The sequence below is a fragment of the Bos grunniens genome, chromosome 7 (genome assembly GCF_055505025.1).
Source record: "Bos grunniens cultivar Pamir isolate PY7600 chromosome 7, Bosgru_T2T1.0, whole genome shotgun sequence".
NCBI lineage: Eukaryota > Metazoa > Chordata > Mammalia > Artiodactyla > Bovidae > Bos > Bos grunniens.
In genome coordinates this window covers 73,315,608-73,341,142 of record NC_141171.1, presented here as the reverse complement: position 1 = coordinate 73,341,142, position 25,535 = coordinate 73,315,608, and the positions used below count along the sequence as shown (strand labels likewise).

Below are 25,535 nucleotides of genomic sequence, written 5' to 3'. Positions count from 1 at the left end.
CAACAAAATATATAGCATTTCCGTCATCTCAGCAAAGTTCCCCATGCCCCCTTCTTAGTCAATCTGTTCCCTGTCATTCTTAGAGGCAAAGCCTGTTCTTATTATTTTTCATCATGATTAATTTCACTTGCTTCAGAATTTCAGATAAATTAAATCATTTAGCATGTACTCTTTTGGGTAAGTCTTTTACTCAACATATTGTTTTGAGATACATGGTGTTTGAATGTATCAGTTCCTTTCTTCTTAATGCTGAAACTGAATATATAAACACCAGTTTTGCTTAAGCATGGGTACATGTATATGTGTGTTTGTGTTTAAATCACTTTCCTGCTGATGGATTCCCAGACTGTTTTCAATTTTTAGCTGTTGTGAACAAAGATGCTGTGAATACTTCTCTGGAAGTCTTTTTGTGGAACATATTATCATTTCTCTTGGGTAAATATTTAGAAGCAGAATTGATGAAAATAGTAGATGTTTGTTCAGTCTTTTACGAAACCAAGCTTTTTTTGCCAAAGTGGTGGTGGTAACATTTTATTCTCACACTGATAATATATGAGAGTTCTAGTTACTCCAAATGCTCATCAGCATTTGGAGTTCTTCGTCTTTTAAAACTACTCATTCTGGCTGGTGTGTATCATGTCTCAGTGGTTTAATTTACATTTCCCTGATAACTAATAATGCTGACTACATTTTTGTGCACAAAATGGCAACTCACATGTTCATACACTTTGCCTCCTTTTAATTCAGTGGTCTACTTATTCCTGCATTTTAGAGGCTCTTTCTATTTTCTGGATATACATATCTCATCAGGTATGTATTTTGTCAGTATTTTCCCCAATCTGTGACTTACTTTTTAATTTTCTTAACAGTGTTGCTGTATTTTCAAATATTTGGAAATTTCCTAGATAACTCATTGTCATTGACTTCTAATTTAATTCTATGGTTTTTAGATAATATAGTCACTGAAATTCTAAATATGTTACTTGAGTCAGACTGTTTCATAGTCTTATTTAGATCTTCTTGCCTTTACTAGTTCTTTTGACTTTTTTTCAGTTACTGAGAGGGAGTGTTAATCTCTAAATGTATTTATCTGTTTCTCCCTTTAATTCAGTCAAATTTTGCTTTACCTGTTTTGATGCTCTGTATAGGTATTAGGATTTTTATGTCTTGCCAACAAACTGACCCTTTTATAATTGAAAACACTCTCACTTCATGGATGGTGATGCACCACTATAACAAGGTTTACTTTATCTGATAGTAATATACCTAGTCTAGCCGTCTTGTAATTAGTGTCTGCAAGGTCTATCTTTTTCCTTTTTTTTTTTTTTTTTCACTTTCAACTGACCTGTGTCTTCATATTCAATATGCAATTCTTATAGAAAACACAAGTCCAGTATTCTTTTTTAAATTTAGCCAGATAATCTATGTCTTTAATGGGCATGTTTAATCCATCAACATTTAATGTAATTATAATATGGTTTGATTTAGGCCAACTGTTTTTCTATTCATTTTCTGCATGTCCCATCTTTTATTTTTTTCCCCCTGTCCCTTCTTTTTTTCCTTCTTTTGATTTGAATACCTCCTAAAATTCTATCTCAATTTCTCTATTGGCTTTTTAGCTATTCCTCATTTCATTATTGGTTTTCAGTGTTTCCTCTAGACATTGAAATTTACATCTTAAACATTCTACACTCTAACTAGACGAAATATTGTGCTGGTTTATGTAAAATGAAAGATCCACAAATCATATGACTTTATTTCCCATTTCTGTAAGTTGTCCTGTATATTATGTCTACGTTTGTTATACAGCCCACAATACACTACTATAATTTCAGTTTAAACAGTATGTAGATTTTGAACTCTTCAGATCAGATCGGATCAGATCAGTCTCTCAGTCATGTCCGACTCTTTGCGACCCCATGAATCGCAGCACTCCAGGCCTCCCTGTCCATCACCAACTCCAGGAGTTCACTGAGACTCAAGTCCATCGAGTCAGTGATGCCATCCAGCCATCTCATCCTCTGTCGTCCCCTTCTCCTCCTGCCCCCAATCCCTCCCAGCATCAGAGTCTTTTCCAATGAGTCAACTCTTCACATGAAGTGGCCAAAGTACTGGAGTTTCAGCTTTAGCATCATTCCTTCCAAAGAAATCCCAGGGCTGAGCTCCTTCAGAATGGACTGGTTGGATCTCCTTGCAGTCCAAGGGACTCTCAAGAGTCTTCTCCAACACCACAGTTCAAAAGCATCAATTCTTCAGCGCTCAGCCTTCTTCACAGTCCAACTCTCACATTCATACATGACCACAGGAAAAACCATAGCCTTGACTAGATGAACATTTGTTGGCAAAGTAATGTCTCTGCTTTTGAATATGCTATCTAGGTTGGTCATAACTTTCCTTCCAAGGAGTAAGCATCTTTTAATTTCATGGCTGCAGTCACCATCTGTAGTGATTTTAGAGCCCAGAAAAATAAAGTCTGACACTGTTTCCCCAACTACTTCCCATGAAGTGGTGGGACCGGATGCCATGATCTTCGTTTTCTGAATGTTGAGCTTTAAGCCAACTTTTTCACTCTCCACTTTCACTTTCATCAAGAGGCTTTTGAGTTCCTCTTCACTTTCTGCCATAAGGGTGGTGTCATCTGCATATCTGAGGTTATTGATATTTGAGCTCTTAGGAGAAATATATTATTTTTCTATGTACGTATTTACTATTCAGAGTAATCTCCATTCTTTTCTGAACATCAAGTCTCATCTAGGATTATTTGTCTTCAGCCAGAACTTCCTTCAGTATTTTTTTTTGTGCAGGTCTGCAGCTATATGAATATGTTTTTTAAAATATTGTTATTTCTCCTTCATTCTGGAGTGACATTTTTCTTGAATATAAATTTCTGAGTGACAGATTTTTCTTCTCTTAGAACTTTAAATGAATTATCTTCTGTCTTCTTTACACCATTGTTTCTGATGAGAATTTAGCAACAATTTGTCATTGTTCTCTTGTATATAATGCATCATTTTCTCCGTACTGAGATTTTTCTCTTCATCTTTGTTTTTCAATAGTTCGACAGTAACGTGTCAAATGAAGTTTGCATTTTATTCGTCCTTCTTGAGGTTTGCTAATGAGCTTTTAAAATAATTTAACTTCTGCCTTTATTCAAATTTTGGAAAAATTTTTTTCTGTCCCATTTTCTCTCTCCTGTAGCCCTAAGCCTCCAATTTACATATATGTGAGGCATCTCCATATTTCTCCACAAATCTCTGAGTCCATGCTCATCATTTTTCAATGTTTTTCCCCTCTGTTTTTCAATTTGAAAAATGTCTATTGATTTACTGTCACCTGTTCTTTCTCCTGTCAGCTTAAATAGGCTATGAAAGGTATCCAGTAAATTGTTTACATTAGACATTATATTTTTTAGTCCTCAAATTTACATTTGATTCTTTTTATAGTTCATAGTTTTCTGGTGACATTTTCTAGCTTTTCAATCTTTATGACCTTATTTTCCCTTACATCTATAGTTATAATAGCTACTAGAAAATGTTTGCTAATTCCAAATTCTGGGTCATCTTGGGTGAGTCTCCATTGATTGTATATATGTATACATATATATGTGTGTATATATTATACTTTGGGTTATATCCCAAATATTGTCAGTCATTTGTTATAGAGACTCTGGATTTTACTATGCTCTTATGAAAAGGATTTATTTTGTGTTCTATTATCAGGCTGCTAATCTGCTGAATTCAATCTCCACACACCATCCCCAGACTCTGAAATCTCTACTCAATTATTTTAACCTAGCTAGTAAACTTGGAGTTTGTCTCATATGTGTATAGTTCATAGTTCACCAAATGGTTGGAATTTATATGGACTATTGCACATAGCAAGGCTCAATAAATATTTTGAAATTAATAAATAAAGGAGACTAAATCACACATGAAGTCAGTTACATCTTAGTTCAACTTCCTCTTCTACACTTTGTTACTTGAGCCTGGAAATATCAGTCTTTCTATCTCAACTTCTCCACCTTCAAAAGAAGAGAATAAAAGCTATTTCTCAGGCTTGAGTTGGAGACTGGGTTAATTAGATAGTGTCTGGCACATCAACATATGAAAACTCTTATTATTCTAAGAATTATTGAGAAATTTTCATAAGAAGAGTATGTTGTCGAGGGGTTCAAAGGAGGCAATAACAGTTTTCATATGGCTGTTGTTCAGTTGCTAAGTCGTGTCTGACTCTTTGAGACCCCATGGACTGCAGTACACCAGGCTTCCCTACCCTTCAGTATCTCCTGGAGTTTGCTCAGATTCAGGTTCATTGAGTCGGTGATGCTATCTAACCATCTCATCTTCTGCTACCCTCTTCTCCTTTTGCCTTCAATCTTTCCCAGCATCAGGGTCTTTTCCAATGCATTAGCACTTTGTATCAGGGGGCAAAAGTATTGGAGCTTCAGCATAGTCCTCCCAATGAATACTCAGGGTTGATTTCCTTTAGGATTGACTGGTTGGATCTCCTTACTGTCCAAGAGACTCTCAAGAGTCTTCTCCAGCACCACAGTTTGAAAGCATCAATTCTTTGACACTCAGGCTTCTTTATGGTCCAAATTTCACATCTAAACCTGACTACTGGAAAAACCATAGCTTTGACTATATGGACCTTTGTCAGCAAAGTGACATCTCTGCTTTTTAATACACTATCTAGGTTTGTCATAGCTTTCCTTCCCAGGAGCAAGCATCTTTTAATTTCATGGCTGCAGTCACCACCAGCAGTGATTTTGGAGCCCAGGAAAACAAAATCTGTCACTGCTTCTACTTTTTCACCATCGATTTGCCATGAAGTGATGGGACTGGATGCCATGATCTTAGTTTTTTGAACATTGAGCGTTAAAGCAGTTTTTTCACTCTCCTCTTTTGCCCTCATCAAGAGGCTCTTTAGTTCCTCTTCACTTTCTGTCATTAGAGTGGTGTCATCTGTATATCTGAGGCTGTTGATGTTTCTCCTGGCAATCTTGATTCCAGCTTCTGATTTGGAGGGGAGACTTTTTGGAAGGATTTAGTATTTGAAATAGGCTTTGGTAGATGGAAATTAGGAGAAGGAAATGACAACCCACTCCAATATTCTTGCCTGGAGAATCCTGTGGACAGAGGGGCCTGAAGGGCTGCTGTCTATGGGGTCGCACAGAGTCGGACACAACTTAAGCGACTCAGCATGCATGCATGCATGAATTGAAGAAGGAAATGGCAACCCACTGCAGTATTCTTGCCTGGAGAATCCCATGGACAGAAGAGCCTGGTGGGCTGCTGTCTATGGAGCCGCACAGAGTTGGGCACGACTGAAGCAACTTAGCAGCAGCAGCAGCAGATGGAAATTATTTAATTAAAAATATTTATTTCCAGTTTTTCAAATATTTATACTTTTTCCTTTTACACCTATATAATTAAATATGTATAGGTGTGTACATATTTATATCTATATTTTCTATAGATTTAATTATAGATATGTCTATACAGATCCAGATTTCCATACATTTATCTCTCTATGTAGATAACATATAGCTTTATAGTTAAGGGCTTCTCAGGTGGTACTAATGATAAATAACCCACCTGCCAGTGCAGGAGACGTGAGAGACATGGGTTCTATCCCTGGGTCAGGAAGATCCCCTGGAGAAGGAAATGGCAGCCCACTCTAGTATTCATGCCTGGAGAATCCCTTTGACAGCAGAGTCTGGTGGGCTACAGTCCATAGTGTTGCAAAGAATTGGACACAACTGAAGCAATTAGCATACATGCACAAACTCTATAGTTATAGATAGTCTAAATAAAGATATATGTGCATATTTGGACATGGATGAGTTATATTTGTGGATACAGATGCAGTTATGAACATAGATTAATCTATAGAGATTATATAGATTCAAACACATATACACATTTAATAATATAGTCAAAGAATCAAAATATCATTTAAAAATAGGTCAAAGGCAAAGTCAAAAGTCCCGAATACTAAGGCATTTGCAAAGCTAAAAATGATGAGGAAAGTCTTGAAATGTTTGAGTTCAGAGCACTTTCCAGAATTATTATGATCCTTCCGTCAGAGACGAGCTAAAAGCAGAATTAGCATTGTGTCTGACACTTGAAATGTGAATACAAACATCCTTCAAAAGAATTAGAAAATGTGTGCTTTGAAGCTGAGTTTTTGCTCTCTGGAGCGAATCTGATTGTGGTTTCAGATGACGTTTGAAATTCCACTGGTAATGCAAAAGGAATAAGTGAAGTTAGTGAAGTTGCTCAGTCGTGTCCGACTCTTTGTGACCCCATGGACTGTAGCCTACCGGGCTCCTCTGTCCATGGAATTTTCCAGGCAAGAATACTGGAGTGGGTCTATGTGAAATATTCAGGCCTGTTTCCTCTGTCATTATCAGATTACACCTTGATAACGTTCATGATGGTCTGGTAAGCCATTGTGTACTAATAGATTATTGACCATTTTAAGGTAGTGAGATCCAATGTTAAGGAACTGATACTTTGGAGTTCTGAGTTCCCTGGCTCAGCTACTTGCTGTGCAAACTTACCCAAGTGAAACTGTCTCTCTTGCTCATTTCTTTCTGGCAGGGAAGACAGACACCTTCATTTCCCTTCTAAATTCATTTACAGAAATGAATTTGTGAACTGTCCATAGAAAGAATAGGCACTATCATGCTAAAATTTACCTATGATCATGTGGTGCTTTTGGAATTTTTTCCTAAAAAAATCACATTTTTGTAACTGAAGGCTATAAACTTACTTCTAGCCATACAATCAAAAAATAATGTGGAATTATTAAAATAAACATTAAATTAAGCATATCCTTAAGTAGTGATCAATAATTTCATTAAGTTAGAAATTAATATTTGTAATCAACAATGAGAAGCAAATTGCTGTTTTGAAATTGAAAGAAATCCAAATTTGTTCACCTAATAACAGTTTATGGAGAAGGCGATGGCACCCCACTCCAGTACTCTTGCCTGGAAAATCCCATGGACAGAGGAGCTTGGTAGGCTGCAGTCCATGGGGTCGCTAAGAGTTGGACACGACTGAGCGACTTCACTTTCACTTTTCACTTTCATGCATTGGAGAAGGAAATGGCAACCCACTCCAGTATTCTTGCCTGGAGAATCCCAGGGATGGGGGAGCCTGGTGGGTTGCCATCTATGGGGTCGCACAGAGTCGGACACGAGTGACTTAGCATAGCATAGCAATAACAGTTTATACTGTCAAAAATATAATTTCTCAAATACAGAATATGTTTGCTTTTACACATAGATCCAGTAATTTTTCTTTACAATTTTGTTTCTTTTTTATAAACTCTCATTTGGAAAGTGATGCTTAAGGATCAGAAATAAACTCTATTAAAGTATTTTCTTTTGGGTCTAGGACTTAGTTTGAGTTACTTTTTTAATTGTGATCATCTTGCAATCTAAGCCTGAATTGTTCTACTATTTTTATGGCAATGTTAATCAGTTCTATTTTTAGAACTGATTGCAGTGAAGAATGATTTGAAAATGTTATCAATGATCCTGATTGCAAAATAAAATTGCAAATTGTTTGCAGAGCTGAGTTGAACAACAGGCTTCTCTCTACTGTGCCAGGAATGATCACTACCTCTTCAGACCTCCCTCCTGCTGTTGTCATTAGAGAATAATTCATGACTCTGAGACTCTTGTCCCAGAATTTGCCCAGCTGTTTGACCTTGAGCATGTCAACTATCAACTTTCCTGTGTCGTGATTTTCTTCACCTGGAATAACAAGTTAATACCTGCCTTTCTAAGTCACAGGTTTATTGTGATGATATAATGTTACCATTTTGTGAAAATGCTTTGTAAATCATAAAGAGCTATAGAAGGTATTTTTATTATCTTGGTTTAGCTTTAAAAAGATATTCTGAAGAAACAGTATCACAAACAAGTCTTTTATAGAACCACTAAGTCTAAGGAAGTTCACATAAAAGTAAATGTATTGCAAGCACTAATTCAAGTCCATGAAATAAGCTCAGTGGTAAAGAGTTGGGCTCTAAATTCAGAAAGAACTATTCACATCACAGTTCTGTCTTTTATTGACACCTTGACCTTGAACAAGTTAGAATATTCATGTGAGTCTTTATTTATGAGTAAAATGCAGATAATATGTACTTGATACCCTATTAATTAGGATAGGCTAGGACAGGTGATAAACAGTTCCAAAATTTTAGTGACCTATACAACAAAGCTCTGTTTTTCGCGTTCATTCATGCTGAATGTCTTCTGTGGGTCATTTGAGGAGCTCTCCCCTACTTCTCACTCTGGAACTTTGTTGACAGAATAGCAGCCACATAAAATTTTGTTGATAACTAAGGCAGAGAGAAAATGAGAGCAAGTAATTATTTACTGACTTGCCTATAACTGCATACATTTCACCAACCAAAGAAAATCACATGACCTCACTCAACTTCAAGGGGGCAGAGTAGTGTAATCTTCTCATAGACCTTGGAGGACCACTGGAAATATTTGAAGGAGATACTTGGAGAAGAATTAGAAATATAATCATTGTCACAAGCAAGTTGTTATAAAATTATATAAGTATGAAATGCTTATCATAATACGTGGTCAATTATATTTTGTTATGATGTACTTACTGTTATCCCAGTTATCTTGTGTTTACACACAGAAGTAATTTTGAGATTTCAATCATCTACACTTAAAATGCTTTGACCAGTGAAGCAGAAAGCTGGAGAATCAGATACTTGAGTGTCTAGGTTATTTTATAATAACAGATAATAATTTCTCTCTCCCTTAAATATTTGTTTTTCTCCCTTAAAAAATAATCTCAAAGAGAAATATTGTGACTGTGAAAATATTATATGATATTGCAAAGCAGTTTGAGCTCTTAAGAAGTCCCTGTGTGATATGCATTGAATCTATTTTTTATTGAGAGATAGCCCAGAGCTATCATTCCTGATGCTTCAAAGAAGGGATAAAACTTGCAAATAGGTCCTGCTTTTAAAATGACTTTGCGGTTCTTTCCCTGGAAGCCCTCTGACTGTTCTTCCATTCTGCGTGGAGACTGTGATTCAGGTTGACTTTCTGTGATCCCAAAAATATCCCAGCTTCTAATCCTGATGACAATTACAGATAGCAAGTCAGAGGGAGAAAAATGGAAAACAAAGGCATTCATGGAGTGACTAGCATAGTTCCTGAGCATGTACTACACCCAACTGGCAATATCATTTTTAGTTAGATGGTTTGCACATTACCTCTTTAATTTACATTTAGTTTTACAGTTGTCCATTCTTCTGAAACCTGGTGCCAATTGTTAAGATTATATAAGAATAAATATAAGAATTAGATAAGGATAAATATCTAGGCTCTGTTATTTTTTATGTCAAATGTAAAAGTATTCTGTACAATATCACAAATGTATAAATCATACTATATATAATATTGAATTAATGAAACCATAATGCCCACAAAAGAAGAATGGGCCATATTTATGTGGCGGTGGCTACTCCCATCCCCTCATTCCCCTGGCCCCCTTTACATGGTTCCAGCTGCTGCTGCTGCTACTAAGTCACGTCAGTCGTGTCCGACTCTGTGCAACCCCAGAGATGGCAGCCCACCAGGCTCTGCCGTCCCTGGGATTCTCCAAGCAAGAACCCTGGAGTGGGTTGCCATTTCCTTCTCCAATGCATGAAAGTGAAAAGTGAAAATGAAGTCGCTCAGTTGTGTCCAACTCTTTGCAACCCCATGGATTGCAGCCTACCAGGCTCCTCTGTCCATGGGATTTTCCAGGCAAGAGTCCTGGAGCGGGTTGCCATGCCTTCTCCACATAGTTCCAGCACAGGCCCAAAAATGTGCATTAGAAAACGAATGAGGATGTTGAATGCCAACTCAGGTACCTGGGTGGTTATGTATGAAATGCTAGTCATGCTTCTTGATATGGTGCTCCAGACTGAGGTGGCTGCAAGTAGGTAGCATTCTTAACTGGCTGAGAATCAGGAGTTATGAAAGAATGGTTGTGATAATCAGTTACAGCAAGCCTCTTCATATTTTATAGCCCATCAGACCCATGTCCAGATGTGATAACTATGGGCCTCTTTAGACACATGCACTGGTTTTGAGATAGCAACTCTCAGTTGCTCTGGAAAGTACTATTTTTGGGGGTGTGGGCACAATTAAATATTCCATTTTATGCAGGTGTTCCATCTCCGACAGGCTTTTCTTCTCTGGGCCCCCCCACCTTCTTTCTTTTCCTTTTATTTTTGTAAGTCTATTTGTTGAAGTAGAATTCTGGCCTGGAGAGCCGCAGCATTTGTCAGTGGGAGAAGGTGTGGGTGGGAACAAATGTATTTTCGAGTCACTGCTTTACTCTGCATTCAGAGCACGACTCCCACTGTCGGGATGGATACCTGTGAGGATTCTTCCCTCAGGGGCAAGCTTCAAGACTTAATTTATGGATGAGTTCAGCCTGATTTTAGAAAATACCTGGTGATGTAAGACTAAGAATCAAGGAAAAAATACAAGTTCTCACAGTATCTGCTACTAATTAATCCCAGTGATTAACCACCTGAGAGAACCATCTCAGAATAGCTGTATTGGGCAGGACTTTTTTTTTTTTTCTGTCATTCCCCTCTACCCCCATATATCTTTGGCTATCCACAAGCAGGAGAAGACAGAGGATATTTGGAAGTGACTATTTTGACAGTTTTAAAACAATAATCAAGGATGTAATGACTTCAGTGATTTTTCTTTGGTGAAGTGTATCATTCTAAGAGAAGCAAGACTGCCTTTCTTTTCATTTGCAGCCCTGCTTTCTTTTTCAAATAATTCAGCTTGGGATATCTTCAGATGTATGCCTGAAGCCATATAAAAGATATGAGATTTTCATTAAACCCAAACTCTGGAAGCAACATAATTCTAGATAGCATAAGCCATTTCATTATAAAGTATAAACTCCAATTAGGAGGGGAAAATTTACAATTAATGCTTTCATCATATAGACAAAAATCTGAATTGGTCCATTTCAAATTATCTGAACTATATAATAATTTATCAAGTAGTCAAAAGAGTTCTACTGCTAGTATGGTTATATATCCATAAATTATAAATAATGCATTCAAAACTGGACTTCCTTGGTGGCCCAGTGATTATGACTTCACCTTCCAATGCAGGAAATGCAGGTTTGATCCTTGGTCAGGGAGCTAAGATCCTACAAGCCTCAGGGGCAAACCACCCTAGCCCCTGATACACCATAAAACAGAAGCAATATGTGTTACAAATTTAATGAAGACAATAAAAATGGTCCACATCAAAAAAAAAAACAACTTTTAAAACATAAAATTTATAACAAACTAAAAAAAATGTGTTAAATATCTACCATATTCCAAGCATTATATTTATACACAAACTCTGATATCTTTATGTCTAACATTGTACATTTATATATTTGTCTTAAACCTAATGATGAATATGTTAGCTAAAATGGTCATGGAATAACTCTCATTGTTCAATAACTGGGTACTGTGTGCTCGTGCTCAGTTGTGTTTGACTCTTTTGTGACCCTGTGGACTGTAGCCCACCAGGGTCCTCTGTCCATGGGATTTCCCAGGCAAGAATACTGGAGTGGTTTGTCATTTCCTCTTCCAGGGGATCTTCCAGGAGGATTCTTTACCCAGCCACCTGGGAAGCCATGAGATGCATAAAATTCTAACACTCAGAGATCTCCGATAGCATTCACTATAGATCACTCTATGCAGTTTTTTCCACGTGTACATACACAGAAAATTTTCAAAAATGGAATCTACAGACCATCTGGAAATGTAGTATGATTTAAAAGCCTAAGTATGAATTTATTTTAATAGCATTACTTTTTTATTATCATTACTCTGCAGACATTTACTCTTAGTGGTCTAGATTCTGCCCTCTAGAAGGTTAAGAATACAGGTGTTTCCTTTGAAAGGAACTACCCTGAGGTTCATCATCCGACAGTCCATTAATTCCTTCTGTGATACAGTAGGCAGATAGAAGAAACTCAGAAATTCTCCCACTAAGTAGACATATGACCTTCAGCAAACATTACCTTCCTTGGAATTCATTATGTGTATTCATTCAGTGAGAGAATTAGAATAAATGACTCCTGAATCTTAGTGACTTCATCTAATCTCTCCAGGAGGGTCAAGGCTTCCTCTCAGGTATTCATACTCTATCCTGTGGTCTGCTAAGATGGGTCCTGGGACAGAAAATCGGAAAGGACTTCTTCCACTCAGTAAAAGTTTACTAAGCTCAGCTTCCGTGCTTGGTACTCAAGATGCAGGGGTAAACAAGCAGATAGGATTCCCCATCTACCAACTGTATATTCTGGATACTTAAACCTTCCTCTAGTCTAGATTTTGGAGTTAATTCTGAAATTCTAGAGGCTCATATTTTGAATATCAGGGCAAGAGATCAAATAGGCAGGATTTAAAGTCTAGCTAATAAAGAAAATCCATTTATCTGGCTTGTTTTCTGTGTATCACTCAGTTTCTAGTCTCCTTTCCTGGTTGCTGATAAGACAGTGTTCAAGGGTTTAGAGATCCTGAATCTAGTCACATGCCAACATAGTTCTCTGCAGCTCTAAAAGTCTGCCGTATTTCGCTAGACCTTATATACAGTGAGTTCTTGGTTATTAAGTATTTGTTCAAAATCATGAAATCAGTCAGCATTTCCAGCATGTGGCACATCTTGAGGACTTAATATGTCTTTGTTTAATGACTTAATTACTTAGGTTCCTCTTTTCTCAAGGTGCTAACTCCACACATTGGAACACAAAGGTGAGAGGCAGGGGTTCATTTCATCTACTTAGACTTTAGCTGGAAGATAGTGATTATGTAATAGATATGCAGAAAGGGAAGGCAAATCTGAAAGAGGAAGTGGCCAAAGACTACTGTTCCTTTGCCTTCTAAATCCAGTGCTTGCTCATCATCCGTTGAACTGATCTTGAGTGTTCCTTGAGATGAGTATAGAACAAGGACATTAGAGAATCAGAAAGTTCCTTGCTGTTTCTTTATTGATGCAATCATATTTATTGAGAGCCTACTGTGTCTTGAGTATGTTCTATATCCTGTGAATTAAGAAGCAAAAATATGTTTCCCAATCCCACCCAATCTGATCTTTATACAAAAACAATATCCAAATCTCAAGTTAGAATGAGGACAGAATAAGAACGCTATCCCCAAAATCTTTTCCAGGAAGTCAAAAAAATATTTGAAATCACACTATTTTCAATATTATCATCTACAACTGTATTTCAGAAGACAATAGTATTTGTAGGTTCAAACAACAAGGGCATTCTGGTCCTTTTTCTCATTGCTATTCTGGCTCTCATGCTCTGTTTTTCCAAAATTGGTCCATATATATATATATATATATATATGTATAAAGAAAAATATCAGTAAGGTGAAATTGCTGCAATATTTTTCTTCTCAACTATGTGCAATTTGTTTCTTTAGCTGTGTGTCAGTTGCCTAGGAAACCTTAGTAGGGTACCATTTGATTGGCTGTCATCTTGGACTTATCATGAGAGTTCTGAGCACAGAGTCAGAGTGGCATAGCCCCAGCTAAGTTGTTTTGAAGATATAACAATGCATATCTGTGCTTATTTGCAAACAAATGCAAACTACACTGAGCTTGAGGTGCCATTGTGTTGCACGAAGAACTGTGTATGGAATTTTAAAGACTCTTGTAACAAACTACACAGCTCTGTTTTCTCAGTACTGCAACCTTGATCTCTTACCAGGTATCCAAGCTTTGTTTTCTAACCTGTAGTTTGGGATTCTTAAAGTCTAAATTTGAGATTCTTATTAGTACTATTCACCTAGAGAAGTAGAGCTATTTATTAAGTTAGGGTATTTTATTGCTCACGGTTGATGATTAAAGTACCTATGATACATTTTCCAGTACTGCCACATTTATTATGCAGTGTATTTAATAACTACAATATCTATAATACACTATAATTTATAAACTGTTTATATACAAATTACTTCACTTGATTGTTTCTGGAAACTGAAACCAAGGTAAGATAATTCCAATTAGCTCACTTCAAAGATGAGATATTAAAGACCCAAATACATGAAGCTATTTATGTGTGATCACTCAGTTGAGAAGTAGCAGAGCTGAAATTCATATCTGGCTCTGCTGATTAAATCCAAGGCTCACTCCACAAGAATTTCTAGCTGTCCACATTTCATAAAACAGTATGTCCTTGGTGCTTCCAGCTCTAAAATATATCCCCAATTCATCTATTTCTCTCATCATCTATCACTCATTTTTTCCTTCAGAATTCCACATTAGACTCCTAAATGATTTCCTTGATACTACTCTAACTTACTAAAATTCATTCTCCCCACAGTGGCCAAGTATTTTTAAAATCATCATGTAGGTGGTTTGAAGTAAAATTTACATGCCACGAAAGGCACAGATAATAAAAATACAATTCAATGAATTTGATAAATATATACTTCATGTAACTATTACCAAAACTGTGATACAGAACATTTTCAGAACTCCAGAAATTTCTCTCTTCACCTCTTCCAATCTGCATCCCTCAAAGGAAATCAATATTTTGATTTCTTCCACTTGGACTCTTATATAAATTAAACCATGCACTATGTACTCTTGATTCTGGCTTCTTTCTTCACCATAGTATTTTTGAAAAGCATTCATGTTGTTGCATACATGAGAAGTGTGTTATTTTTAGTGCAGTTTAATAGTCCATTGTAAGCATGCTGCTGCTGCTGGACCTGATTTATCTATTTTACTGCTAATGGGCTCTTGAGTTATTTCCCATTTTTTTTAAATTACATCACAGTAATTTTTCAGTTAAAATCTTGTTTTAGAATAGTCATATTTACAGAAAAATTTGAAAATAGTAAAATGAGTTCCTATATACCCCAACCCCAACTTACGCTGTTATTAAAATCTTAACATTTATGTGATCTTTTTGTCACAATAATAAACCAATGTTGATACTTATTATTACCTGAAGTTCATACTTCATTGAGATATTCTTGCTGCTGCTACTGCTGCTAAGTCGCTTCAGTCGTGTCTGACTCTGTGCAACCCCATAGACGGCAGCCCACCAGGCTTCCCCGTCCCTGGGATTCTCCAGGCAAGAACACTGGAGTGGGTTGCCATTTCCTTCTCCAATGCATGAAAGTGAAAAGTGAAAGTGAAGTTGTTCAGTTGTGTCCGACCCTCAGCGACCCCATGGACTGCAGCCTACCAGGCTCCTCTGTCCATGGGATTTTCCAGGCAAGAGTACTGGAGTGGGGTGCCATTGCCTTCTCCGTGAGATATTCTTAGATTTTACTTAATGTTGTCTCTCTATTCCAGGACTCCATCCAGAATGCCATAGTGCATTCACTTGCTATGTTTCCTTAGGTCTCTTTAGACTGTGACAGTTTTCAGACTTGTCCCTGTTTTTAATGGGTTTGAGTGTTTTCAAGAGCAGCAGAGGGGCATATTTTTATTAGAGTATCTCTGAATTGGGGGTCTCTTCTTTGATGACCAAAATGGAGTTATGGGGTTTTGGGAAAATTGCTACAGAGATAAGGTGCCATTCCATTCCATCACAGGAAGAGTTCATGCTACCAACATGACATCACCATGGATACAAAACGTGATCACTCGGTTGAGGTGGTGCTTGTCAGCTTTTTCCTATAAACTATTCTTTTCCTTCTTTCCATAAGGCACTCTTTGGAAGGAAGTCATGTGCACAGCTCACACTTATGGGGTGGAGAGTTATGCTCACTCCCTTTAGGGGAGTTTCTACAAAACTTATTTGGAATTTTTCTGCAGAGGAAATTTTGCTCTTCTCCATTTATTTATTAAATCATTTATATATAAATATGGACTCATTTACTTTATACTTTATGCTATAACCCAATACTATATTATTTATTTTGCTCCTCAAACTGCTCTGAAGTCACTCAGTCGTGTCCAACTCTTTGTGACCCCATGGACTGTAGCCTACCAGGTTCTTCCCTCCATGGGAGTCTCCAGGTAGCTTTGTCAATTGGGAGTTCTTCCAGCTGGCTTCTGTGCCCTTGCTGTACTCTGCAGTTGTGTACGGCATTTTATTCTGTTCTGTTTTGCTTTGAGTGCTTCCTTACTTTCTCGCACCACAGTATGCTCCAGTCTCACCGTGTATATATGTACCCCAGTCCATAAGTACCCCAGAGAATCATGCTTTTCTTCCAAGAGTCTTGGCTCCTTTTATTTGAAGAATAGTATTAGAAAAAGGGCTCCTATAAGCTCATCTATGTCTTTTCACAGATTAAAATATTTTAATAAAGTTTAACATACCATCTTTTTTTCTTTCCTGAATATGTTTTTAGTGTTGTATCTAAAAGGTCATCACCAAACTCAATGGCACATAGATGTTCTCCTGTGTTTTTGTCTCTGCTTTTTATTGTTGTTCATTTTACATTTATATATATGATCTATTATAAATTCATTTTTGTGTAAGGTATAATATTTGTGATTAGGCTTATATTTTTAAGTCAATTTTTATTGGAGTTTAGTTGCTTTATAATGTTGTATTTAGGCTCATATTTTTATTTGGACTTCCAAAAAATTTTTTTTCAGCTCCGCTGGTGAAATAACTATCTTTCCAGCACTATTCCTTGAAAAGAAAATCCTTTCTTCATTGAATTGTCTTGTGCATTTGTTAAAAATAACTCAGTTTGTGTGGGTATTTTCCTAAGCTTTTTTTTTTTTTTGGTCACATTGATTTGTATGGCTATTCTTTACCCCCAAATAAAGTGCTGTGTTTAATGTAGCTTCATAGTTAATTTAGAAGTAGAGTAGTTTATTCATCCAAATTTGCTTCTTCAGTTGGCTATTCCATATCTTTTATATCTATGTATAAATTTTAGAATCAGTTTGTCAATATCTGCAAAATAGCTTGCTAGAATTTAGATTGGGAGAGGGTTTAATCTATATATCAAGTTGGAAAGAACTGACATCTTGACAACACTGAGTCTTCCAATCTATGAACATACATTTCCACTCATTGAGATCTTCTTTCATCAGTATAATTTTAGTTTTCTTCCTACAGATCTTGTGCATATTTTCTTAGATTTATACCCAGCTCCTTCCTTTTTGAGAATGTAAATATTTTTAATTTCAGATTCCAAGTTTTATAGCTGGTACAAATAGTACTATAAGTTTGAAACATAAGGCAATGTCATGTTTAACCACTGCTCTTAAAATGCAAATTCCTTACTCTCGTCTACAATGTTCTGCCAGTCTCTCTAAACTAATCTCAAGCCAGGTTACCCTTTGATCCTGAAGTTCACAATTACTCTTCGTTAATTTCTTAAAGTATTACAAACTTTTTTCCATGCCCCAGGGGTTTTGCCCTTCATTTTGCTGGGTTTTCTTTTCTCACTTAAGTGTTTTTCTCCTTGGTTCTGACACTTTTCATCCTTCTGGTCTCAATTCAAATTTCAAATGTCAGAGACTTTCCCTAATCGTTCCATCTAAGATAGCCTCAACTTTTCTTCTTTCATAGCCTTTATTGTATAATTCTTATCACTCTTTGATATTTGTTACTCTTCCTGGTTATTATCTTACCAAATTAGAATGTAAATTATATGAGAATAAATACTTTGCCTTTTTCATTCACCAACTTATTCCCAGCCCTACCTTTGAATGAGTGTATTTTCTTATAAGAAGAATGATACACCAAGATCAAATGCCTCAATGTCAACTTTCCCACATCCCTAAACTGAAAGTGATTACTCTCTGTTTTGAGTTTCCCTAAGAATATATTCAGAAAATGAAGATCATGGCATCCGGTCCCACCACTTCATGGGAAATAGTTCGGGAAACAGAGGAAACAGTGTCAGACTTTATTTTTCTGGGCTCCAAAATCACTACAGATGGTGACTGCAGCCATGAAATTAAAAGACGCTTACCCTTGGAAGGAAAGTTATGACCAACCTAGATAGCATATTGAAAAGCAGAGACATTACTTTGTCAACAAAGGTTCGTCTAGTCAAGGCTATGGTTTTTCCTGTGGTCATGTATGGATGTGAGAGTTGGACTGTGAAGAAGGCTGAGCACTGAAGAATTGACGCTTTTGAACTGTGGTGTTGGAGAAGACTCTTGAGAGTGCCTTGGACTGCAAGGAGATCCAACCAGTCCATTCTGAAGGAGATCAGCCCTGGGATTTCTTTGGAAGGAATGATGCTAAAGCTGAAACTCCAGTACTTTGGCCACTTCATGCGAAGAGTTGACTCATTGGAAAAGACTCTGATGCTGGGAGGGATTGGGAGCAAGAGGAGAAGGGGACAACAGAGGATGAGATGGCTGGATGGCATCACTGACTCGATGGACGTGAGTCTCAGTGAACTCCTGGAGTTGGTGATGGACAGGGAGGCCTGGCGTGCTGCGATTCATGGGGTTGCAAAGAGTCGGACACGACTGAGCAACTGATCTGATCTGATCTGATCTGAAGAATGTATTCTTTCTTATATAATAATTTATAATTTTGCTTGTTTATATGCATCTTTTATCTCCTGCTAGGCTATAAAATCACTAAGAACAGGAGCAGTAATTTATTCATCTTTGTATTCTCTGTATCTTTTTTTTTTTTTTTGTACAGAGATTTTTTAAAAAGCATCTTAATTTGAAATGTGAAAAATTAATAGTTGGTGAATTAGCTGGTAACTGGAAGACCTTGGATCTGACCCAAATAAATTTCGCCAATTAATTACATAACTGTTGGAAAAGAACCTTACCTCAGGAGGCCTTATTTTAAATGAAGGAAATTAGACTAGATTGGTAATTCTTAAGCATTTTTTTCTTTCAAAGGAGGTACAGCCGACACAGTCAGCGTTCCACCTATACCTCTATGAACTCTTTACCACTTTCATGAACATCAGATTCTAGTCTTTTTTTACTCTCAACAGCTAGAACTTTCCTCTCTTCATTGGAAGACTGCCTTCAGTTTCCCTAAGAAAGCTTTATCTGCAAACTGAGGAAGTCAAAACTATAACCCCCACCTCTGCCTCAGGAAGCCATGAGCTGATGACTAGGGATGCAGAGTATAAATGTTCCTGCTTCTTAGGCACTGATAAGCACAGCTCTGAGTGAAGGTTATGCAATCTCCAGAGCTCTCCTATAAAGTGAATCCAACAGTACCCCTAGTAGACATGCTTTGATAGCTAACCCCTGCTTGGCCCTCTTCCATTCCCAGCCTCACTTCCTCACTTCACAACCTGTTTTTCTTGGAGACATTTCCCAATGCATCACTTCCACATGAATCCTCATCTCAGAACCACTTCTGGGGAACTCAAGACTTGAGACAGAGGGTCAGACTTTTAATTTCTGCTAAAAACCATGGCTTCTCTTCAGAAAAAAGTACTATATTATCCATGCAAAGTTGCATGTGTGCGAGCACGTGTGCTAAATTGCTTCACTCATGTCCGACTCCTTGTGACCTTGTGGGCTGTAGCCCACCAGCCTCCTCTATCCATGGCTAAGAAACAAAGAGTTTTCTACTAATAACACTGCTGCTGCTGCTAAGTCACTTCAGTCGTGTCCGACTCTGTGTGACCCCATAGATGGAAGCCCATCAGGCTCCTCTGTCCCTGGGATTCTTGCCATTTCCTTCTCCAATGCATGAAAGTGAAAACTGAAAGTGAAGTCGTTCAGTCGTGCCTGACTTGTAGCGACCCCATGGACTGCAGACTATCAGGCTCCTCCATCCATGGGGTTTTCCAGGCAAGAATACTGGAGTGGGTTGCCATGCCCTTCTCCAGGGGACCCTCGAAACCCAGGGATTGAACTCATGTCTCTTATGTCTCCTGCAATGGCAGGCTTACACATAATCTATGGGTTTTAATTTAATAATACCTTGACTAAAAATCCCTAATGTAACTTCTTCTTTAAACATTTTTTAATATGGGAGTATATTTGATTAATAATGTTGTATTAGTTTCAGGTAGGCACCAAAGTGATTCAGTTATACAAATATATGTATCTATTTTTTCAAATTGTTTCCCCACTTAAATTATTACAGAATATTGTAGAGTTCCCTGTGCGATACAGTAGGTCCCTGTTAGTTTTTCATTTTAAATACACTGGTGTGTACATGTCGATCCCAAACTCCCTAACTATTTCTACCCCTACTCTTCCCCCTCTGGCAAACATGGTAACTTCTTGTTCTTAAATTCATTCATTCCTTCAAAAATTTTAGTTGAGAATCCATAATATACCTGTCAGCTTTGTAATTTCCAAGGACACTGGAATGAACAAAACCAACCAGAACCTTGCATCTATGGAGTTTACCTTCACATGGAGGAAGATGATAATAAAATGGGTAAGAACAGGAGGAAATGTTAAGTGTTAAGATAATTAAAACAGATAGAAAGCTAGTGAATGACGACCTTATGTATGGTGAGGAAAGGAGACCTCTGGGAGGATGAGGCATTTAAGCTGCAATTTTAATGAGAGGCAGGAGCCAGCCATATAAATAAAATTAAGGGGTGATAGCACATGCAGCGGAGAAGGCAATGGCACCCCACTTCAGTACTCTTGCCTGGAAAATCCCATGAATGGAGGAGCCTGGTGGGCTGCGGTCCATGGGGATCGCTACGAGTCAGGCACGACTGAGTGACTTCACTTTCACTTTTCACTTTCTTGCATTGGAGAAGGAAATGGCAACCCGCTCCAGTGTTTTTGCCTGGAGAATCCCAGGGACCGAGGAGCCTGGTGGACTGCTGTCTATGGGGTCACACAGAGTCGGACACAACTGAAGCGACTTAGCAGCAGCAGCAACAGCAACACGTGCAGAAGGAACTAGTGCAAAATCTCTAAATTAAGAACAAGCTTGGTTAAGTCTGAGGATTCAAAATGTTTGAGTGTCTAAAGCATAGTATCAGTATGACATAGAACTGAAAAAGTAGTCAGGCACTTGATGATAGTGGGTAAGTCAGGGTAAGAAGTTTGCATTTTGCTCTAGATGAAATGGAAATAACAATCAGTGCTAGTTTTCTACTGGAACATAGCATCACTAAGTGCTACAGTATGGGGTTTGGTCTCTAATTGTACTTTAATCAGTTCCATTCACACTACACATTTACTTTTCTTTCCTCATATATCCTTTTCTTGTCACCTGATTGTAAGTTTAACGGGTCCCTGGTTCTTCCTTGCTAAATCCTCCCCTAGAGGAGGAAAAGGAAAATGACAGGATGAGTAATTGTATAAACTAAAAGTCACCTCGGAATGACTCAACTCCATGAATAATGAGGATTTCCCTGAATATTTACACTGAGAAGATGAACCATTCTTGACTTCTGACAAGCTCTAGAACTAGGCTTCTGTTGAGAGAGTCATCACATTAAGGTGACAAAACCTTAAAGCATGAAGGTATATATTACTGCTATCTTCATTTTTGTTTACATTGGGTGGGTAGAGATTTTGATTGGTGGCTGTAGTTAGCAATGATTTCCTATGGATTTAATTTCAAAGAAAAAAATTCTGCAGATTCTCATTTTCTTCAGTCCATAAAATTTGGTGGAAGGTTGTCTAAAAAGCACAGTAAATATGAACAGAATGTCAGATTCAAGCCAAAAAAAAAAGCCACAATATGGCTTTGGAAATATTTTTTATTCCAACTCTTTCACTGGCTCCATGGTAGTTATTCTACAATTCATGCCCCCTAACAGGAAAGGAGTCTTTCTGACAAAGCGCACTTGATAAGACAGCTGGAGTTTCTTGGAGAATGTTGACCAAAGTAATTACTGTATTTCTGACAGCAGCTGTAAAGTTTCTGTTGCTAGAAATTTAACCCCTGACTAACCGAATTCAAAAGAATTGTTATGTTTTGCTGACACACACGAGGGTATTACTTTAAAAATACGAGTTATTAATTTGATTAAGAGCATGATGATTTCTTCCTTGTTACTCTAGGTTCAAAAGCCTGACAAAAATATTTATATAACAGATGAAGGAAAAGTGATTCTCTTTAGTGGTTTGCTTATCTCTGCTCTTGTTTCCTGGAGAAGGCAATGGCATCCCACTCCAGTACTCTTGCCTGGAAAATCCCATGGATGGAGGAGCCTGGAAGGCTGCAGTCCATGGGGTCGCTGAGGGTTGGACACGACTGAGCGACTTCACTTTCACTTTTCACTTTCATGCATTGGAGAAGGAAATGGCAACCCACTCCAGTGTTCTTGCCTGAAGAATCCCAGGGACAGAGGAGCCTAGTGGGCTGCCATCTATGGGGTCACACAGAGTCGGACACGACTGAAGCGACTTAGCAGCAGCAGCAGCAGCTCTTGTTTCCATAGCTGCATGAACCCTAATATTTAGCCTACTTGGCAAGTAACAAAACTTAAGCTGCTTTTGGATATAATTAAGTTTGAAGCAATATGGAGATAATATAGAGTAAAATGCAGTGCTTCTCTAATCCCAGATTGCTAAAATTATATCTAACATTTCTGTCAACTAGGCTTCTCCTAAACTATCAAAACTCACTGTTTGCAACAACTAGTTGCCACATGTTGGCTGAGTATCTACTATTTACAAGATACTAAAAACTAATGGATTGCAAAGAGATACAAAAAATAATTTCTTTCTTCCAAGTTTATGCTACAGATACGGCACTGAGTGATACAAAAAAATAACTATCAAGAGTAGGTAATAAATTCATAGACATCATCATGATCAAAGTTTATTATTTAGAGCCTGGTTGCTATGCAGGGGGATTCTGAATAATACTCAAATAAATGATGTGCATGGCATTGTTTTAGGAACGTTGCTGATGTTAAACTGTGAGGATAAAATGCTGCCTTGATTATAGTAGAAGTGTTCATGGTAGTTATAACAGTAGTAGTGGAGTGGGTGGGTATAAGAGTAGCAAACATTTAGTAATCAGACACTACATGCCACATGCTCTACATTTAATATTTCTAGCCCTCTCAACCCTCCTATGAACTGAGTGCTGGGACTCACAGCTTTACAAATGAGAACTCTGGGGCTCATATCCATTTGAAATCAGGAATTCAATCAGAATTACAAAGTCAGGACTTCTTGTCTCTGCCACCATACCCTTAAACACATCAACTCAGGCTCCAGGGAAGAGACTGGATTGGAAATAAGTTTAGCACATATGAAACTTGATTCAAACATTCAGCCCTAAAGGAAGTATCCATTTATTTTCCATAAGTCAACCTAAAATCTTTTTTCTCAGCTTCCTAGCCTGTGGAACATCATATCAGTTATTTTTATTCCACCTCTGGCCATTTGTACCAAGGCTGTGAATTTGTTTTAAAATGGACAGGAAGCAGCTTCTCCCCTTCAGTGCTTAAGATCCTCTAGTTTATATGCTGAACTTGGGGTGCCTGCATCTGGCAAGGCTGAGAGCTCTGTTGCTAGACTTTCAGTGCACTAGATACAAAACTCAGCCATACCCTCAGGCATGTGACTTCCTCAGACCTCCATCCCCTTCACAGACAGGGGACTCTCCTGACTGCTGCTCTTCTCAAAGGGCTTCCATCTCCTCCTGCCCAGGAAACCCAGCAGAATTCTTGTCAATAGCTTATGCCTCAAGAAGGCAAAACCCAGACTAGGATGTGTCTTGGAAGTCACCTTTCTTTCAGCCCAGAAACAGAAATCTCTCCTGAAACCACAGGAAGACACAGAGGGTCATACTACCTTTGTGAAATGGGTGGAGAATGGGAAAGGACTGTGAGGAGATAAAGCAAATTAGGATCTCATTGAGTCACTCTGTCACATAGTCATCGAAGACAAGTAGGAATGAGACAAGCAAAGAGGACTAAATAGGACATAGTTCACCTGAGATTTTCCTGGCCTCTGTGTGTAGTCTTGCCACCCAAGTGTGGTTCTAGCATCAGCAAGTTCTGCAATACACAGGAATTTGTTAGAAATGCAGAGCCTCACTGTGATCCCACCCCAGACCCACAAACACTAATAATGTGTTCACTAATAAATACTAAATCTTTAACAAGATTCCCAAATGACTTGTATACATATTCTATTCAAAATTTGCTCACCGGTATAGAGGGCAAAAAACATAATGTAAGTTCAGGGTTACTCCTTGGAAGGAAAGTTATGACCAACCTAGATAGCATATTGAAAAGCAGAGACATTACTTTGCCAACAAAGGTTCATCTAGTCAGGGCTATGGTTTTTCCAGTGGTCATGTATAGATGTGAGAGTTGGACTATAAAGAAAGCTGAGAGCCGAAGAATTGATGCTTTTGAACTGTTGTGTTGGAGAAGACTCTTGAGAGTCCCTTGGACTGCAAGGAGATCCAACCAGTCCATTCTGAAGGAGATCAGCCCTGGGATTTCTTTGGAAGGAATGATGCTAAAGCTGAAACTCCAGTACTTTGGCCACTTCATGCGAAGAGTTGACTCATTGGCAAAAACTCTGATGCTGGGAGGGATTGGGGGCAGGAGGAGAAGGGGACGACAGAGGATGAGATGGCTGGATGGCATCACCGACTCAATGGAAGTGAGTCTGAGTGAACTCCGGGAGTTGGTGGTGGACAGGGAGGCCTGGTGTCCTGCGATTCATGGGGTCGCAAAGAGTCAGACACGACTGAGCAACTGAACTGACTGAACTGAAGTTCAGGGTACAGTTAACAGACCATTTGGCTAAAATACAGGTTTTGGGCAAGAAAAAAAGTTTGAGATGTCTAGAAATGGTGTCTGATCCAGATAGTCAAGAGACTTGACAGCCATGTTTAAGGAATTTTTCCTGTAGTCATAGGGAGACAGTTGAAGTTTTTGTACTGAAGAATGACATAATAAAGAGGTGGCTTAGGAAGATTTTCCTAGCAACATTGGAAGGAGGAGGACCATTTGTTGAAGAACATGATGATCTGAAGTCTCAAACTGTCCATCTGTAAAATACCCCTCCAAGTCCAGCAGACACTTTCAGAAATACATAGGCTTTTTCAGAGTGCCAGGATGTTATTAAATGTACAAACGTTTTGTGATGCAGAGATGTTCCTCTTAATAACCTGAAAAGGTAATTTTAGCTTTTGGTGTCACTGGTTCTGCAAAGAGGCAATGGGGGCTACAATCCCAGGGATAAAAGAATGTTCAGAGCCAGTTAGAAACTAACACCGAAATGACAGAAAATGTAGGGCAAACAGGGCCTTGATGAATCTTTCAGGTTTCTCAACGCTGCAGTGTGTGCCTACTCGCACCTGCCCTTTGGCAGTTTCACCACTTACTTGAATTCTTACCTGAGGTAGTTCAAGATGCAGAGTGGAGCTTGGTGTTGTCATCCTCCTGAAGCAGCCTCTAGGTCAGTGGTTTGCAACCATCACTGCACATTAGAATCACCTGGGGAGCATTAAACACTCCAGCTGCCCAGCCATATCCCCAGACCAAACAAATGATTATTTCCAGTAATTCTAACAAGCAGCCAGGTGCAGCTAGAGTCAACTGCTGCTGCTGCTAAGTCGCTTCACTCGTGTCTGACTCTGTGTGATCCCTTAGACGGCAGC

General features: G+C 38.2%; 1 protein-coding gene and 1 long non-coding RNA gene across 4 annotated transcripts in view; one reads left to right on the top strand and one right to left on the bottom strand.

The window, feature by feature from the left end:
• Positions 1-25,535, top strand: part of GABRB2 (gamma-aminobutyric acid type A receptor subunit beta2) — a 444,580-nt gene that overhangs the window by 106,637 nt on the left and 312,408 nt on the right. The gene's annotated exons all lie outside the window — the stretch shown is intronic.
• On the bottom strand, positions 8,126-25,357 carry LOC147369829 (uncharacterized). Its single transcript, XR_015168579.1, has 3 exons — positions 25,272-25,357; positions 23,852-23,916; positions 8,126-8,358 (listed from the first exon to the last, which is right to left on the bottom strand). It is a non-coding gene; the product is annotated as an uncharacterized LOC147369829 (long non-coding RNA).